Here is an 18,266-nt window from a genome sequence, read left to right as displayed (position 1 = left end):
CCGAGCCCAGTTCTGCCCCTGAACGCGTGGGGTTTGCCCCCCTGCTCCATACTGCACAGTTTGCTCTCATCCAGTCGCAAGTCACTGAGCACATAGGAAGCGGTGCCCAGTGGGCAGGGAGGGGCAGTGCGGACACCCACAAGTCTGGAGCGAGAGTGAAGGGTGGCAGGGCCCTGGGGGAGCCCCTTCCAGCAGGTCCCCCTCTCTGTCTGACATGAGCTTATTTGGGGGGGGGGTGGCAGCAAAGCAAGGCCTGAGGCTGGACCAGTGTTGCCCGCCTGGGTGGGAGCCAGCCAAGGGCAAGGCCTGGTGACGGCAAAGCAGGCCCGGTGCCCCTGCTCCACAGCATGCCCAGGCCCCGACGTAGGGCAGGCCTGGGCTTGCTGCGAGCTCCACCAAGGCCTCTGGGGCCTGCCTGCCTGCCTGCCTCCTCAGCCAGGCCCAGCGCTTCCAGCTCACAGAGCAGCAGCCCTTCCCAGCCGCCCGGCCCCACTGTCGCTTGGAAGGCAGCCCAGAGGCCCCTTGCTCAGGCCGGGCCTACGTGAGACGAGCGACGGGAGGGGGCCAGGGTAGGCCAGGAGCAGCCAACCAGCGCCCGGCCTTTCTCCCTGCTTGCCTGCTAATTTCGGCTGGGAACACTGTGCTGCCATTGGGCGACAGCAAGCACAGCCCAGGCACTTTACCAGATGGGCTGGCCTTGGCGCCCTCGTCCACCTTCCGCTGCCGCTTCTTGGGACGGGGGGCTGGCCAGGGTGGGCTTCACAAGGGGGAAGCAAAAACAGCAATGACTGAACTTCATTTTTAAAAGTCCAGATCATTCCCAAACCATCCAGGAGAAACAATTGCGCTGGCCATGCGCAGGCACCCCCTCCCCCCCCCCCCGGCAAGAGTTTAAACATGCTCCAAGTTGCAGACAACATTTTCAGGGATGCCAAAAATATACCTTGCCCTTCTTTTTGGGGGGAAATCGAAGCCAGTGGTCTAGCCACGGTTAAATACAAGACATGCAGGTTGAAGCCCCTGCCCCCCATATAAAAAATATTCCCCCCTCCTCTTTTTAAAGGGCACATGAGACTAATCTGGGGGGATTCTCAGTAGCAAATAATAGTAGTACATAATTCTCAGTAGCGAATCAGCTGCAGGTCATTATACGACTTGAGCAAAATCTAACCCCTCCCAGCTGTTTTTATATTAAATCTGGAGAGGGGTAGAAAAAGGCAGGGGAGCCGAGATATTATTTTCAATTTATACACTGAAATACACTCCCAAATATGCAGCTATTTTGACAACACTAAGGGGCAAGCATGTTACACCCCATCACTGCCTTGGATCCATTTGTCTTGTCCCTTCTGCCAGTCTGCAACCTGGTATTCTGCACCAGTTTCATCAAGACCAGTGGTTCCCAACCTGGAGCACGTGTAACCCCAGGGGAACTTGCCAAGATCTTTAGGGGTACTTGAAAAAGAATTCAAGTGGGAAAAGGCAGGTCTGTATTAAAATGCCTTGCAGGGCTAATATGAAAGGTGCAATTTACGGAAATGGGCTGCCAAGGGGTACGCAAGTGAAAAAATATGGGAACCGCTGATTGGAATGATAATAAACAAACCCCAACCCTGAAGAGTGCCCACTTTGCCAGTAAGCGTGCAATGCAAGGCGGGGGGGAGGGAGAAATAGAGCCTTTGAGTAGATGGAAAAGCCAAAACTTGCAAAGCTCCACTCTTGACCAGCCAAACAAATCCAGGGCTCTGCCCCTTCATGGGCCCAAACCCACCTCTGTCCCCACCCACTTAGCAAGTATTTTTAAAATCACAAATTGGAAACCCTCTGCATGCCTGAGTCTATCTGTGGGAAGGGGGCTAGGAGCTTTAATATCACTGGAATATTAAATTCTCCAGAGCAAGACCATCCCCAGACCCACAGGTGGAGCCTCAGTTCTCCTCCTGCTTCCTAAATTGGAAAAGGAAAAAGAGAACGGAGCGGAAGTGCAGAGGGGAGGAAACTAGCAGTCCAGAGCGTGAGAGACACTCTAGCTCACCACTCTCCTCTCCTCACTTCCTCTTCCACACTGTTGTTCTCCCTTTTTCAATACAGGGAGTGGGAAGAGAAGAGTGAAGGTGACGGGGGCAGACAGATAGAGGTGGGTCGTCGTCCCCCCACTAATCTGACACCTCAGGAGACAACTTTTCAATCTGGCAGGATTGGGGGTAAAGATTTGGGGGGGTGGGGGAGACAGACTTTGAAGAACAGAAGCTGGTTTGAAAGGAGCGTGGCTTGCAGTGGGGCTACACACCCCACTTTTGCCTCTGGTCCAACAGGTCAGGAAAAGTTTCAAAACTTTTCAAAAGCCTCCTTCAGCAGAGGTGACCCTGGGACAAGAGAGAGGTGCGGGCATGCTCCCCCAGAAGCAAAACATCTCCTGAATCACTTACAACTCTCAGCTTTCCAGGCTCAGTTCATTCGCAACTCCTGAAGCAAAAACCACTGGAGCCAGTGAAGTAGCTAAGGGGGTGGGTAGGAGGTGAATTGTCCCTGGCGCCACACCTTGGGGGGGTGTTGGAGGGTGCCTCTGCCCCCCGGGTGCCAGATTCCTTAGCTATGCCACTGATTGGAGCAAGGGGAGATCACCTGGGGACACAATGTGGCACAGGGACCCCCAACTGTCACACCCTTCCCTGGGTCACACTGCACACAAAACGGACACAAGTTTGAACAGACAGAACGTTCAGATACAGCAGGCAGGACACAGCCAAGAAAGAGCTCAGAAGCCAGCCTCCCAACAAGTGAAACATTTCCAAAGGATGCAGGCGCATGAGATGGGTGCAGGGAAAGGAGCATGGCAACTCCATCTCCTGTCACCTGAAAGGAATCCTGGCATCCCGCCGTGCCCAGGGAATCAACGCTGGATCAACGCTGAACGTTGGATCAAGCGTGCCCAGGGAACCAACGCTTGGGATCAAAGTACAGGCAGGTAATCAATCCTGCATCCCGCCCAGGATCAACGTTGATCAAGCGTGCCCAGGGAATCAACGCCTGGGATCAAAGTACAGGCAGGTAATCACAACGCCCTTGACCCACCAACAAAACAGGCTGTGCAGACAGAGAAGGCTGTTCCCCTTTAAGGAAGCCGCAGAGTTCGGTTATCTATAATGGGAGGGAAGGGCAGTTCACCAGGAGCAATGAAAGCAGGCGTATCAGTTTCAGGGAGAGCAGCAGACCTGCCAGCACAGAGTCTTGCACTTGTTTCTGAAGCAGAGTCTAGAGCGGTGGCGTAGCCGGAGGGGGGGGGGCAGAACATTCAGGCTGGCAGGGAGCCTCAGCGAGGCGGGCAAGCGGCCCCTCCCTTTGGTGCCATTCCCGGCGGGGGGAGCAAAACGGAGCCGTACGGCTCCGTTTTGCTCCCCCCGCCGGGAATGGCACCAAAGGGAGGGGCCGCTTGCCCGCCTCGCTGAGGCTCCCTGCCAGCCTGAGTGTACCGCCCCCCCTCCGGCTACGCCACTGGTCTAGAGAGTTACAACCAATGGCTACAAGGGGACGACGGCACCACAATGCACCTTGTAAGTGGCCCCCTTCCATTGTAGCTATGCCGCTCCTTGCAACAACAGGGACAGAAAACAGAACCCCAAGTTCTGGAGGGCAGGTCTGCTGGTCAGCAACTAGTACCAACCACGCACGCGGCTCCTTTCCACCATCACCAAGCAATTCGGAACAACTGTTGGCCTCTGTTTGCCAGCCCACCCGCCAGCCTCTGAATTTGTCCAATTGCTTTGAGCTGCAGAAAGGCCAGGTGGAAATGTAAACTTAATGAGGACTAGAACCTCTGCTTGATTTAAAAGCATGCAACAGAGAGGTAGAGCTAGTGTTTACTCTTGCACTACCCACCTGCAAGTAACAAAAGATGACCAGTGTTAAGAGCGTCCTCGTGGGTGTTATGTGAAGTTGCATATCTAGGGCTCTTGAGATGGATACCCAGGTCTTGGAGGGAATGGGAGAGGGATCAAGCAGATTCATCATCATCATTATAGGGATCCTGACTGACTTAGGGCCATATCCTATTCAGCTTTCCAGCACTGATGCAGCTGTGCCAATGGGATGGGTGCTGCATTCTGCTGTGGGGTCATGGAGTCACAGAGACCTCCTCAAGGTGCAGGAATGTTTGTTCGCTTACCTCGGGGCTGTAATGAGGCTGCATCGGCATTGGAATGTTGGATAGGATTGGGCCATTAACTGCTACACACACACACACACACACACACACACACACACAATCTCATTCATTCTCACAATCACCCTCTGTGGTAAGTCATGGCAGAGTCTCCATTTCACAGGTGAAAAAAACTGAGGCAAAAAATGTGTGACTTGCCCATAGCTCTTATCAAATCTGTGGCAAAGATGGGCAGTCTAAATTAACCAGGGTCACTGATGTGGGTACCAACCTTGCCATATTGCATTCATAACTCCTAATTGCTACTATTACACTGAGAAAGTAGATTCCAGTCTTCTTGCAGCCCTAAAGCCCACTGGTTGACACTTGAAGGCCCTCAAGCATGAGTCCTCCTAACCCCAGTTCACAGCAAAACATGCAAATAATAAAAAAGATATTAAAACAGTGCCTCTGAGAATGTACAAAGTGCTTTATCTTACTACTGCATAAGTACAGCCAGCCTTAAAACATTCAGCCTTAAGGAGAGGAGATGCCAGAGCAAAAGCTTCTACCTTCCAACCGCTAACCTCCTGTTTCATGTATTTATGAACTCTGCACCTGCAAATCACACCGAATATTCCTGCTGTTAGAGCATACAGGAGATCACACCTCACTGGGAAGATGGCAGCAGGGACCAATGGTGGGCCCTGGGCCCAGCTGTGCCCACTGCCGACAGCGTCAGCCAGTCGCTCTCGCAGCCTTGCCTACCTTGCAGGGTTGTGAAGAAGATGAAATGAGATTGCCCTGCATGCTGAGAGGAAAGGTGGGACAGAAAACAAAGCTGGAATCATTCACAGGGCAGGGTATGGGGGTGGAGGACACAAGGCCAATGCATGTTTAAAGACAAACCTTGCAAAGTTTAGTACCCTTAACACATTAGCACAACGGAAGTGCTTCAACAGTTCCTTTATGTGATCCTCACATGACCATCCTGCACTCCCACCCTGGATATCATCTTTGCACCCCACTTGCGAGCCTCCCTCCCTGTGCTTCAGCGCCTTCAGGCACTTACCTTCTCAACCCCAGAAGCAAATCTGTAACAGGCAAGTACTCAAAAGGCTATACGTGAGCATGCACAGAGTGCATTTGCCTCCCCAGTGAGTATTCACAGCCAGCCACCACAAAACTAAAATTAGAGCGTGTGGGTTGGAAGGGGCACAGCTTTTCAAGGTGAGATGTTCCTTGGCATTTTAGAACATTAACCACCAAGTTATTACTCCTGAAAGAAGTTCAGGGCAGGCACAAATTGCCTGAGGAAGAGCCTCTCTAAATCCACGACACACCCTGATAAGACCTGCCAACTAAAAGGCTTGTTTGGCGCCAACAGAATCAGTGCAGCCCTTGCTCATTTAACAGCACAATCCTAAGTATGTCTATTCAAAAGTAAGTCCCATTGAGTGTATAGGAAAGTGTGTAAGTGTGTACAGGATTGCAGCCTATTTCAAAGTTCAAGGAGAAATTCACCCACTCACCCACCCCTGCCCCCTTCCCAGCACTTCCTGCAGGTTGTTCAGTTGCCATCTCTTCCCTGCCGTGGGGCTGGAACGCCAGTTTCATACCTTCCATTGCTCATCCCAGAACGCAAAGGGGAAATCGTAATAAAGTCTGTTCCAGCAGGCACCCATTATGCAATGCACAGGAGGAGGAAACTGAGGCACGGAGGACTCTCCGAGCTGAAGCGAGAGACTGAACTTGCAGTGCGGTGCTGGGGAAAGAACGAAGAGTCCTGGCACGACCCTCTCACAAGGCCAGTAAGCCAGAAAGTTTGCAGCCCCAGCTCCGAACACAGCCTTTCCTTCCCTGAAATGGGAGCAGAGAAGACAGACCTTTGCTCCCACTCACCCGACCCTCTCCCACTCTTGCCAACCAGGAAAAAGCCTCCATGTCATAGGTTCCTCCTTCGACAGAAGACGGGAAAAACTGCCAATGCCACAAAATGTTACATGGTACAATTTCTGATGGTCCAAACATCACAAGGCAAGACAAAAACCCCACTCACCACAAGTCCTGGGTTCGCAGACACCAGCCCAAGCCGCCAAGGTCTTGGAAGCCAGAGCCACACTAACACCACCCCTGCACTGCCGTCGCCCATCCCAATCTCAAGCAAGATCTGGCTCGGAACCCCCAATATGGTTTGGGTTGGCAAGGCCCAGAAGCCCTGTATACCAGCTGCCAACAGCAATGGCCCCATCAGCCTGGACCGGGACAAGGCAGGAGAAGGGATGGGAAAGTGACTGAGGGCAAAGCGAACATGGTCGTTAGAAGCCAGGGAGGAGAATGAGAGCGAAAGGAACCCAAGAGCGAGCAAACCACAAGAACGTGAGGGCCAGGGGGAGATGGACTGCGTGGAAGGACGTGTGGATGAGAACAGCCAGCAGACGAAGAGGGGAACATAGCAGAACAGAGGAAGGAGAAAGGCACCAAACAGACAATAGCAGGATACCGTGTAGGCAGGTAGCACATGGAACAGGAGGGGAAAACCACATTAATGGCAAAGCAGCACAGCAGCCGAGAAGAGGGCAAGAAGAGAAGACCTAGAAAGGGGACAGTGAGAACCAAGAGGAGCAACACGGACTAATCGGCACAACAGAGAAGACTCAGGACAGAAACGGAAAGCACCAGGCAGGGAAGGTAGCCAGGCTAACAGCACAGCTGCTCCAGCTGCCTGCTGCCCCGGGCAGTGCCCGCACTCACCAACCAACCAGGTGCTGTGCCCACCAGGCCTGCCGTCTGCCCACCCTCGTCGTCTGCCGACCACCGAGTCGCTGCCAACCCCCAAACCGAGAGGGCTCCTCTCCATCTAGGAACGCCCCCCTGCCTCCGCCCACTGCGTCACGGCCTGGCACAGGGCTGGGAACACGTGATGTACACAAGAGCCGTCATGTGTTCGTCTCCGGCACACGAGGGCCACCGGCATCTCTGCGTGAAGGAAAACAGTCAACAACACGGGCAGAGGAGGACGGACATGTGGAAGGAGGAGGCTGGGTTGGGACTGGTGCCAGTCCGCTTGGCGGTGAGTGGAGGAATGCTGGAGCAAAAGGAACACAGAGCGGGTTCTGGGAGTGCCACTAGGGGGTGCTGGTGGGGTGGCACAAGGACCCATCTGTGCCAGGGGAAGGGTGTGCAGACCCAGTGCTGGGCAGAACGGCTGGGCATCCAGGAAACATTAGCCAAGATTTATTCTAGGCAGGAACTTCTTACCAGCCAGGAATGGAAAGAGAGGGGATTAACGCAATCCCCTAATCCCAGCCCAAGCGGCCTTCCCAAACACAGGATTAGGGGCTGGGGTAGCGAGCTGTGGGCACTGCAAGTACCGGGGCACCAAGCCTGCCAGAGCTGCTCTCCCAGCTCAGCCATCCAGAGGGACAGGGAGAAGCTTAAGAAAGGGTGGGAGATTCTGTGGGTGGATTCTCTTCGCAAACAGCTGAGGCCCCACAGGGTTTGCCACTGCTCTTTGCCTGCAACATATTGCCTTAAAAAACAGACAAGAGCAATCCCTACCCCAGCCAGTGGGGGGCAGTGCTGCAATAGGTACAGGCCAGAGACAGCAGTAGAAACAGCTGGGGGGGGTTCGGAGGTCATACAGATGGCCATTTGGCAAAAGGAAATGGAATCAAGGGGTCTTCAGGGTGCCTGGGTTCTTTCCCTGCCTTTCCCAGAACAACTAATGCTCCAACAAGGGGAAAGGAGGAATTTTAATGGGGCTGACAGAGTAATATCCTTTTGTTTAAAAGGCTTTTCCTCACTCCAGAACTCAGCGCCGAAGAACGTTCTCTCATTTTGGAGTGACGCTTCCTTGCTCATGACGCAATGACTGAGCACCCTCCAAATGACGCTCTTGCTTTTAGGAGGACTACCTACACTTGCATCTTGGTTTAGCAACAGTTAATCAGGAATCGGTGTCCTGCAAGGCAAAAAACGGGGGGGGGGGGGGAAATGCAGCAGCTCTAGTCTCTGCTAGTCTCTGGTGCCCTTGGAGCAAGTGGAACGGTGCCAGTTCTGGGCTACCCAGCAGCAGAGGCCAAGCTTTTCCATGGGATGTCCAGTGCACTGAATACGCCAGCCCAGAACCCAAGTGGAGTGAGGAGGTGACACACCCACCAGGACCCAGAGGGGCTGCAGGCCCTGCGCGGTCCAATGGGAGCAGCCAAGGGCCCAGCTCCACACTCAGGCGTCCCCCCTCTGCCCACCAAGTCCCCAGAACTGCCTTCCACACCGCAAAGGAGCCCTCATTAAAAAGCACACCCCACGCAGCCTTACAGGAAGCCGCCTTCCCCACCTGGGCCCCGTTCCTGCTCGCAGTGACCCAATTCTGAGCTGATCTCTGTGGATTTGACCTACATCTGAAAGGAAGCTCGGCTGCTTCCTAGCAAGCAGGTTCTGACCAGGAATTCCGAGGGCCATCTCAGTTTTTAAAAAGCCTTTTGGAACAAAACTGCTTCCTGGCGGATTTCGGTCTGCGAAGCCCCTTCCTGGCCCCCGTTTTGTGAGCGTCCTAAACGGGTGAGCAGTTTTGCTGCAGGGACGGAACGGACTCCAACACCCTTGGAAGGAAAACCCTTTAGTGTGTTTGTAAAACAGACTTCTTTCCTGGCAGAGCCCGCTTCACCCTCCTGGCTTCCCCCTGTGCTACTCGGCCAGGATCACCGCCAATCCACTTCTGCCAAAGATCTCAGACGTGCACCTCGCTGATCTGTCCCTGCTCACAACTAAACTAAACGCACTCAGAAAGCTCAGAGGTGACCGCAGGCGGCCTGTTGCCAAGAAGCACCTGGGAAGATGAGAACCAGTGCTGGTGCCCCTTTCCGCCTGCCTGGCTCACTTGCTCAGGGTGCCCCCCAGATCTGATCCATCTGATGCGATTACCTCGAAATGCAGCAAGCGGAGAGGCCATGATAGCAAAATGCAGCAGTGTAAACAAGGCATGCAGGGAGGTTCAGGCCAGGCCTCTGGCCATCTCCGGGACACCTGGCTCTCCGGCTTGGCCACCAGCCCGGGGCACGTCCCCTGGCCACGGAGGCCGGGATCAGCTCCCTCACTGCTGACTTACAGTTGGCACCCATCCTGCCCAAGATCTGCCAGATCCCACTGCTGCCACCAAGAGGGCACTGCCCCACTGTCCTTCCAGCTCTGCGGAGGCACTCCAGGCAGGGAGGATGCGCCCGGGGGGGGGCGCTGCCACAGGGGCCCCAGGCGTGCCCTGACATGGGGCATTTCACCGGGCGGCTGCACCAGCGGGCACAGAGCGGCCCCCCCCCACCAGCTGTCGCCCAAGGGCGCCCTGCGAGCGTGCAATCCCCTGAGATGCACCCTGAGATGGAGGCACCTGGAGGCGGGGGGCGCAGGAGTGGGGGGTCGCCCCTGCAGGGGGGCAGCAGGGGGCTGCAAGAGGCTGCGGCGGGGCAGGTGGGCGCGCGCTGGCCCCCCCCTTGGGGTTCTGCTGACCCTGCACGTCCCCCCCCAAGAGACCCCCCCAGTGCAAGGAGAGACCCCTGCAGGGAGACCACTAGGCAGGCGCGACCCCCCCCCGCAGGCGCGCGAGTTTCCCACGGGTGGCGCCCGCGAGGGCCGTGCGAGAGCATCTCCGGTACCTGGGACCCCGCAGCGCGCTCTCCATGGCCGGGCCGGGCTGGGCGCGGGCGCTCCGGCTGCTGCCTGGCTGCCTGGCTGGCTGCTGCCTCCCTGCAGCGCGAGCGCGCGCTCCCCGCTCCGCCTGCGCGCGCCCGCCCCCTGCCCACCGCGAAGCCCCCTCCCCTGCAGCGGGCACTCCCACCGCCCCTCCCCCGCCCGCCCCCGGCTCCCCGCCCACCCCCAGCCCCAGAGCCGGGCGCTCCGGCACGCCTCCTGGCCAAGGGACCCCCGCCCGCACCGCTGGGCGAGGGGGCCAAGGGGGAGGCTGCGGGCTGGGGCAAGCCGGAGTCAATCCGGTTCTCTTCTGCAGACTGCGCCCGGCTCCCCCCGCCCCGCCCCCCGGCAAAACCTGCCCTCCCAGTCACACCTTCAGTCCGCATTCTCGGAACCCGGATCAAGTGGGGCGGGGGGGGGGAGGGCAGGGCAGTGGCTTAGCTCAGGTATCTCTCTGCTACCCCCACCACGAAATCACGTTCAATTAATTAAGATTCGTTCATTAATTCTTAATTAAGACTGAAGGTTCAGAGAAGAAATGGACAAGAATTTCACAGCCCAATTCTAGCCACACTTTCCTGGGAGTAAGCCCCATTGGCTCTGATGGAATTTACTTCTCCATGGACATGTATATATTCAGACTGGGCTGAAAGTCACCAGCTCCGCAAAAGTGCAGATCACTTCTTGATTTCAAATGGATTTTTAAACTCATGTGTGCTGCACACCTTTCAGATCACTGCAGACACTCGGCCATAAGTCAATCTCACTGATAAGTCGAGGGCAGGTTTTGGATCCCAAATCATGGAATTTTCTATGAGCCCTGGATACGTCAGGGGTTAAACTTAGGGGGGGTGCTTGACTATAGTTTTATCTGATTTTACCAGAGGCCAGATCCTAACAAATAACCTACCAGTAATTGTTACCTAAGAACTGTACAGTCTCTAATTTGTTAAAAACAGTAAAAGATCATTTTTATTCTTTAACTTTTTATATTCTGTCTTCACCACCTGTTTGGAAGCACTATCAGAGTAAGTGCACTGTTAACAACATACCATTAGAACAGTGGTTCCCAGCCTGGGGTACATGTACCCCCAGGAGCACTCAACAGGACCTTTAGGGATACTTGGGAAAAAAATTGAATAATGGCCGAAAAAGGCTGGTCGTGCCCAGAATGCCTTGCAGGGCCAGGAAGGGAGGCAGCTAGTTGGCTGTGAAAGCCCCACCAATAGGTCATCAATTCATGTATGAACCAGTGATTTTTGGTCATTTTTGGTCATCAATTCATGTATGAACCAGTGATTGAAAACCAGCAGAGTAAAAAAGCTGAAACATAATATGGAAAGTGATCAATCACCCAGAATTTCTCAGGACATTTCTGGTGCAAAACAGTCTTCTGGTGCAAAACAGAATTTCTCACCAGACATTTCTGGTGCAAAGGCAGAGTCTTCAATTCTTCAAACAGATGAAAAGAGAAAATACTGTGATGAATACATGAAGTGAGGGTTTTCATATGGAGGAGATTAGGGCTTATATTAATATTAATGACAAACACTGAGCTAAAATGAGGGGTACAATCTATGGAAATGGGCTGCCAAGGGGTATGCAAGTGAAAAAGGTTGGGAACCACTGCAGGAGAAGCATGAATCAAATCCTTCTTCAAGGTGCCTGATGCGCAACATATAACATGCAACTTAGAACGCATAACTGGGAGTGTGCAATTCAATTCACAGCAGAGAGACAAGCCACAAGGAATGACAGTGAGCAAGTGCAGCTGCACATTGTGGCAATCCTATTTACTCAGAAGCAGACCCATTGCTTTCCATGGGTGTTATTCTGAAGGAATGGTGCACTGAATCATAGCCTGGGACTTTGTTTCAAATGGAAACGAGGATGACATCCTGGGTTTCCAAAAACAGACCTCTGCAAAATGCAAAACGGCTGCAGCGGGTTCTGTAAATGTAGGGAAGGAGGCTGGCTTCAATTGCATGGAATTCAGGGGAAGTCTCAAAAACAGTGAAAAGGTTAACTTTGGCTGGCGCTTTCCAGCCTTGCTTGCTTTGGAAACTAACAGCTTCTAATTATCTCTTAAAGGTGAACTCAGAGATAAGGCGAGGTGATTATCTGAGCTTGATTTATTGACAAAAATTTATTGCCCTGTAGGCAAGTATCTACGGTAACAATTTTTAAAATTGTTTAATTTTTAAAATTGTTTAATTGTTTTAAAATTAATTTAATTAATTTAATTAATTGATTTAATTTTAAATTAATTTCAAAATCATTAGTTTAATTTTAAATGTAATTTAATTTTACACTAGCAAAAGCAAATTACTGGCCAAAGATTCCCAGGGACCTTTGTACCAAGGGAAGGATTCAAACCTGGGAAGCCAAATCTCCATGGTTCTAGTCCAGCATTCCAACCATTACACCATGCTGGGGGGGAACCTGTGAGATTCCTGATTAACCCTGGATTGGAAGAACATTTTCATAGTACACCCATACTGCACTTAGGAGTAAATCCTGTTTAAGCCAGTTGAACCTAATTTTGAATAGACATTCCTTGGTACAGAAGAAAGTTACTTCAGATTAAGGGTCAAACCCTATCCCACTTTCCAGCCCTGATGTAGGCGTGCCATTGGGGTGTGCACTGCATCCCGTGGTGGGAGGGTAGTTATGGAAGTAGAGGCCTCCTCAAGGTAAGGGAACATTTATTCCCTTGCCTCAGGCCTGCCTTGCAGATGCATCAGCACTCGAAAGTTGGATAGGATGGGGCCCTAACTCCCTGTACATGAGATACTAGCTGTGACCCTTTGCGGCAAACAGTGTAAGATCCTGATTTAGGCTGCAATCCTAACCACACTTTCCTGAGAGTAAGCCCCATTGAACAAAATAGGACTTGCTTCTGAGTAGACCTGGTTAGGATTGTGCCCTGAGTCTCCAGAGAAACAGAGACAGAGAATTGGAAATCAAGCCCTGGTCAAAAGATGAATTACTCCTGATTTTCCTATTGGGTAACAATATGGATTGTTGCTTTTAGGGGGCCTAATCTGAAGCTACTCACTTCCTTTTATCAGGATTCTCTTGAAATAAATCTGTATTTCTCCTCTCCACACCATATCCTGGGGAAAGCGGTGTGCTGTTCAGAGTTAGGGTGAGTGCAGCAGTGGCATAGCTAGAGAGGGTTCAAAGCACTACATTTTGCAGCGAGCCTCACCACAGCGTGCAAGTGGCCCCCTCCCCTTCTGAGTCAAACTTAATGCTTTGCACCCCCTCTAGCTATGCCACTGGGTGCAGTTGACATGATTGCTTCTAACTGAGGTTAAAACAGTGTCCCCTGGAGCTTGCAATGGTTGTATAAATGCGCCCCCATGCGGGGAGAGAAAGGTACATCCATACATGGTTTTGTTTTGCATTTCAGCAGTTCCAGTGGATCTACCACATGGGGGCAAATGTTATATTTTATTAAACCAGTCACCAGTGAAGATTTCCAAAACATTCTCATTTGCTGGATGGGCTTTTTAGTGTCTTTTTTTCCCCTTTTTAACATGGGTCTTCAGCTCTGATATGTCAGTGGACCCAACTCTGAATCTGTGTTTCAGCCCAGATTCTGCGAAGGTGGACATTTTGTGCAAAGATCCTACAATGTAGCTCTAGCTGCCAGACCTCCCCCAATTTATTGGCCACATAGCGATTGGTTTGTGACTGGCAGGTGTTCAGTGCCTCTCCACCATAGGTTTTGCTGGGGCACACAACAAACTCACTTTGCACCTCAATAACACTGCAGAATAAAGCCTGATTGACTCAGCCATTTTCCTACACAAGGTAACTTCTTAGGGTGCAGGATCAATCCATATTGGAGACCCATGAGATCTCCAATCTCATGGGTGGTTCTCCCACTCCACCTTAAAAAAAATCCCAAATAAATATAAAATGGTCTACTAGAGTGCCAGCTCCTGAAGAGTTTTCAATAGGACTTACTCACAGGTAAATCTGCCTAGGATTGTAGCCTTAATGTAACATGTTCTATATACTGTCTCCCAGGTAGCCATTGCAAATGACAATGGCCTAGACTTTGGTATTTGCCCCTATATAAATTTCTCATTTTGCCTCCTCTGAGCCGGATCTTTTGTAGTTAAGGTCCTTCTGGAAAAATGTTTCAAAGCAAGACCAAAGTACTCCTGCAGATGACATCTCTCCTGCTTTAAGAGAAGTCCTGGAGCTCTCCACTCTCTGCTCCTGAGCAGGGGAGCTGCAAATTCATTTGTTGCAGATGGTTCAAATTGGTCCCAAACTCTCTTGCTTTGAGCTGAATGGTCCAAATACTGACATACCACCACTCTCCACCAGAGGGTGGTGCTGATCCATCATGTGGTGCCTTAAAAAAAAGAAGTTTTATTATCTTATTAACAGTATTTTGCTGGACCCAGAGAAAAAGGGTTCTAGATTGACATGTAGAGCAAACATTTATTTATTTTAAAACGTCCCCTCCTCTTGATTCTTGCCACGCACCGGGAGGAAGATATCAGTGCTGTCACATGTCTGCACATTTCATTTTGTGTCAAATCAAGCAAGAATAAATATATAATGTGTTTGTGATTTAACAATGTTTTAAGTGATTTTAACACATTTTCTTAATAATCATGTTTCCCTAATAATAAAAACAAATGAGATTTTCAACGTGTTTGTTCAGTCTAGCCTAAATTGAGGACTATGGCTCAATGATAGAGCCCAAATTCAAATCCTAACAGTGTTCCAGGTATTGAAGCCCATGGCTGGAGGGCCTCAGAAGACTTCCCGGCCATGACCAGAAGTGTCCCACTCCACTGCTTCTCCAGCTTCCTGTATTTGAAAGAAAGAATGGGACAGAGTGGAAGAGGACGTGTGGAGACGAGGAGAGGACCATCCTGTTCCCCTCTTTCTTTTCAAGTACAGGGAGCCCAAACAGAAACCCAGAGGACAGATCTGGGGAAAAGCTCCTCACAAGTCCTCTTTTTGGTTGGTCGGTGAATCTGGCAAGAAAAACATCACCCTAATCTGTCCCTTGGCCCTGCTGCAGTTTCATCTCCCTGCATCCACTGTAAATCAGGTGCCAGGTTTATGGGACTCTCTCACTGACAGATATATCCCATCCATTCCCACCAGCCATCAGTCCCCTTGTCCTTGTCCTTCTCACTGTGCTAATGAGACTGCTGAAAGACTGCTCTTTAGCAGCAAGCAAGAACCCGACGGGCACAGCAGGAGTGGTGGCATTCAGTGATTGTTCCTTGGAGGTTAATAGCGGGGTGAGAGGGCATCCCGGCAAAGGGAAATCTTCCTGCCCTCTGGGACAAGGATGGAGAGATGGGTGGCCAGGGACTGCTTAGCAGCCCAGAATTTCCAAGCTTATTGTTAGGCACTCCCCACTTCCCCAGATGGCAGGAAGTTCCAGGGGCGCTTCTAGATTTACAGTGCAATCCTATCCATGGCTACTCAGAAGTACGCCCCAATGAGTTCAACGCTGCAAGACTTACTTGCAGGTAAGTTTCATAGGGTTGCTGCCATAGCCTCAGACTTTACCTGGGAGTAAGGCCCATTGAATATAGGATTGCAGTGTGGGCATTTATTGGGGCACCTCATGGGGAAGCTGCCTCAACCCTGTGTTTGAGGGTTCTCGCACAGCTGGTTACCCTGATCATCATTTCAAAATAACAAACATGAGCAATGAAATATGTGCTTGTATCTACTTGTCATCAACCTTGCCTCTGTGGAATGGATGATTCCATTGTGTCTCTCTTGTCTGGGCACACAGGCGCTGGCACTCCATGAATGAATGCCCCACCCACCCCTGGACGTTTCTCCAGGGTTAATAAAGCTTTAGCATGGAAGGATAGACAGAGTCAGGCCTGTCATCAGCCTTGCCACACAATCACAGACACAGTTTTGGAAGGAGAGGCACCGTCTAGGTGGCCCAGACTTGGACAGTCAGGCACCTGTCGATAATTCCGAGGGATGGTTCATATATCAGAAACCCAACCTCTCTATTCAGTAGAGAATCTGTTACAGACAGACAGACAGACAGTATTTGGGGGAGACAGAGAAGCAGGCATTGTGGAAGTGCCTGCATGCACCTGAGCAGTGGATTTGGCCAGCTGTAGGGTATTTGCATTCGGGATAATTGTATCCTGGTCAAAGTGTCCCAGTCATTGCTGTCCCTAGACATTTGCATTTTTTTTTTTTTGCATCCCAGTTCATTTACATTATATATAACTATATATAATTGCATAATATATATAATATTATATATAAATATATATATATTATATATATATATTATATTATATATATATATATATATAATGCATAATGCATAATATATATAATAATAATTGCATTATATATAACTATAACTGGGCAACAGACCTCATATTATATGTGCTAAGCCTCTTATCCCAGCCCTCACCCTACCTTTGAATTTTAAAAATAAAAAGTACATCTAATGTAAATTATACGGGGGGGGCATATCCGTGAATAAGTGAATCCGCAGATACGGAATCTGTATCCAGATGCATGAGGGCCTCCCTATGCCTTATAGGCATTAAGAACATCACTTCCAGTTTCCATGGAGAAACCTGAAGAAGCTTTGTTTGCTGTTTAAAGTCATTCTGAGCCCAGCAGAGGCTGCAGGCGAACACGCACGGCCCCTGCCAGGCACAGAAGACCCCCCGAAGGCGAGGCGTCTAGCAGTATCCACAGATTCACAGAACGGAATGCCCTGCAGAACCTGGTACAGGGGCACATTGGACCAGGTCACAGTTGTCCAGGATGCAATGGTCTCATCACTGATTTGCCCAACCTACAGGGCTTGACATTTTTGCACCCAAGAGGTGTTTTTTGACAGGGGGTTTGGGGCTGAGAATCCAAATCAGCCTTGAACACACCTCTCACCTGCAATGGTAAACTACATTGCAGGGCTGTCTTGACTCACCCCTAAGCACAGTTTCACCCAACCTGCAATACGGGCACAAGACTGTCTTGGCATTAGTGATTAAACATTTCAATGTTTGAAAATGGAGAAAAATAATAAATAGAATTGTGACCATGTTGTCCCTATTTTCTCTTTTCTTTTTGCGATTGCACCACCAGTGAAGATAAACAATTTTGGGGGTGCTTCTGAGATGGGAGTGGTGGGGAGCGGGGGGAAGCAGTCACAAGGAGGGGCAAGGGGCATTTGCAAACCTTGCACGTCAGAAAACTAATCCAGGCCAAAGGGGAGCTCCTCCAGCTGCCCAGATGCTGAGAGATGGGAACAAAGGGGCAAAGGGGAGGCTGCCAAGCGTGGAGAGATGGGGATGGCCTGGCGGGCGACGGAGCGCAGGGGATGGGAAAAAGGTCTTGACAAGCCTCGGCGAGCACTTGACAAGCGAGAGACTTTAATGGGAGTGAAAAGAACAACACATCCTGGAAGGCAGGGAGCAGGGGGAGAGACGGTGGGACTGCAGGCCCTCCTATGGTCACTTCCCATCTCAGACCTCAAAATGGCTTAGGCCAGTTCTGTACACCCAATGAGTACACAGCATTGGCCCAAGTCATTCTTAGAGGTCTGAGGTGAAAAATCTAGATGACTCCCACTGCCATCATCACACACACCGATGATATGGGGCACACAATCCTCCAGGAAGTTCTCCCTCCGCACATTTAATTGGAACAAATGGGTTGTGCCACCATCAGTGCTGAAATGCTGGCACATTGATGGACACGCCTCCTCTTTCACACAGCCCCCTTGACCTCCCCTCTGGCACATCCACGTCAACTGAAAAAGACCCAACAGGGAGAACAAAATGGAGGACCCTCCCCCAGCCCCAAACAAGGGCTGCTCATCGTCTCCAGCTGTAATTAAATGCTTTTTGGGATTCAAAAAAAAAGTTGATGATGCTGACAGACTGTCAGGTTTTTAGTGCTGGAAAAAAGAAAGGGAGCTGACGGACACTTCTTATTTTGCTGATCTTGGTTTACAGAGCGGCAGAAGGTTTTTGGAGATCACCCGCGAGACCCAGGCCGGGAAACACAAAACAAGGGAATGAGAATATTGTCTTTGCGGACAAATAACTGATAGTTTGCAGGGTCATTCCAATTGCATTTTCTTTCTGTCCACCTGCTGATTTTGTTCATTTCATACAGAGCTTTTGGTTGGTTGGTTTTTCCCTTTTAACATTGTACAAACATCTGCAAGCCCCTCAGCTATCAAAACTGAGATATGTGTAACTGAGAACTGAATGCAAATTGTCTTTTAGTTTTAATTAGGGGCTGCTTGGTTTTTTTTTCTGTTTTGGCCATCTTCAAGCAAACCTGGAAACCACTTAACAGGTTTAAGATTGCAAAATTGTGCCCTGATATTTTGTTTGTGGTTGATTCGGTTGCTTTTAAGCCTATAAAAGGATCGTTTGAGTCATCTAAGGTTTATATG

The 18,266-nt window shown here is 50.8% G+C and overlaps 1 protein-coding gene across 1 annotated transcript in view; it reads right to left on the bottom strand.

Annotated features, from left to right (window-relative positions):
- The window catches only part of HIF3A (hypoxia inducible factor 3 subunit alpha), a 32,015-nt gene extending 25,051 nt beyond the window's left edge, over nucleotides 1-6,964 (bottom strand). The window contains exon 1 of the mRNA XM_066638243.1: nucleotides 6,896-6,964. The gene's annotated coding sequence lies outside the window, so the exon portion shown is untranslated. The remainder of the gene's footprint in view (nucleotides 1-6,895) is intronic.
- Nucleotides 6,965-18,266: the final 11,302 nt, after the last annotated feature.

Source organism: Tiliqua scincoides, chromosome 10 (genome assembly GCF_035046505.1).
Source record: "Tiliqua scincoides isolate rTilSci1 chromosome 10, rTilSci1.hap2, whole genome shotgun sequence".
Classification (NCBI taxonomy): domain Eukaryota; kingdom Metazoa; phylum Chordata; class Lepidosauria; order Squamata; family Scincidae; genus Tiliqua; species Tiliqua scincoides.
Note: the sequence above shows the minus strand (reverse complement) of the source record. Positions and strands in the feature narration are given on the sequence as shown.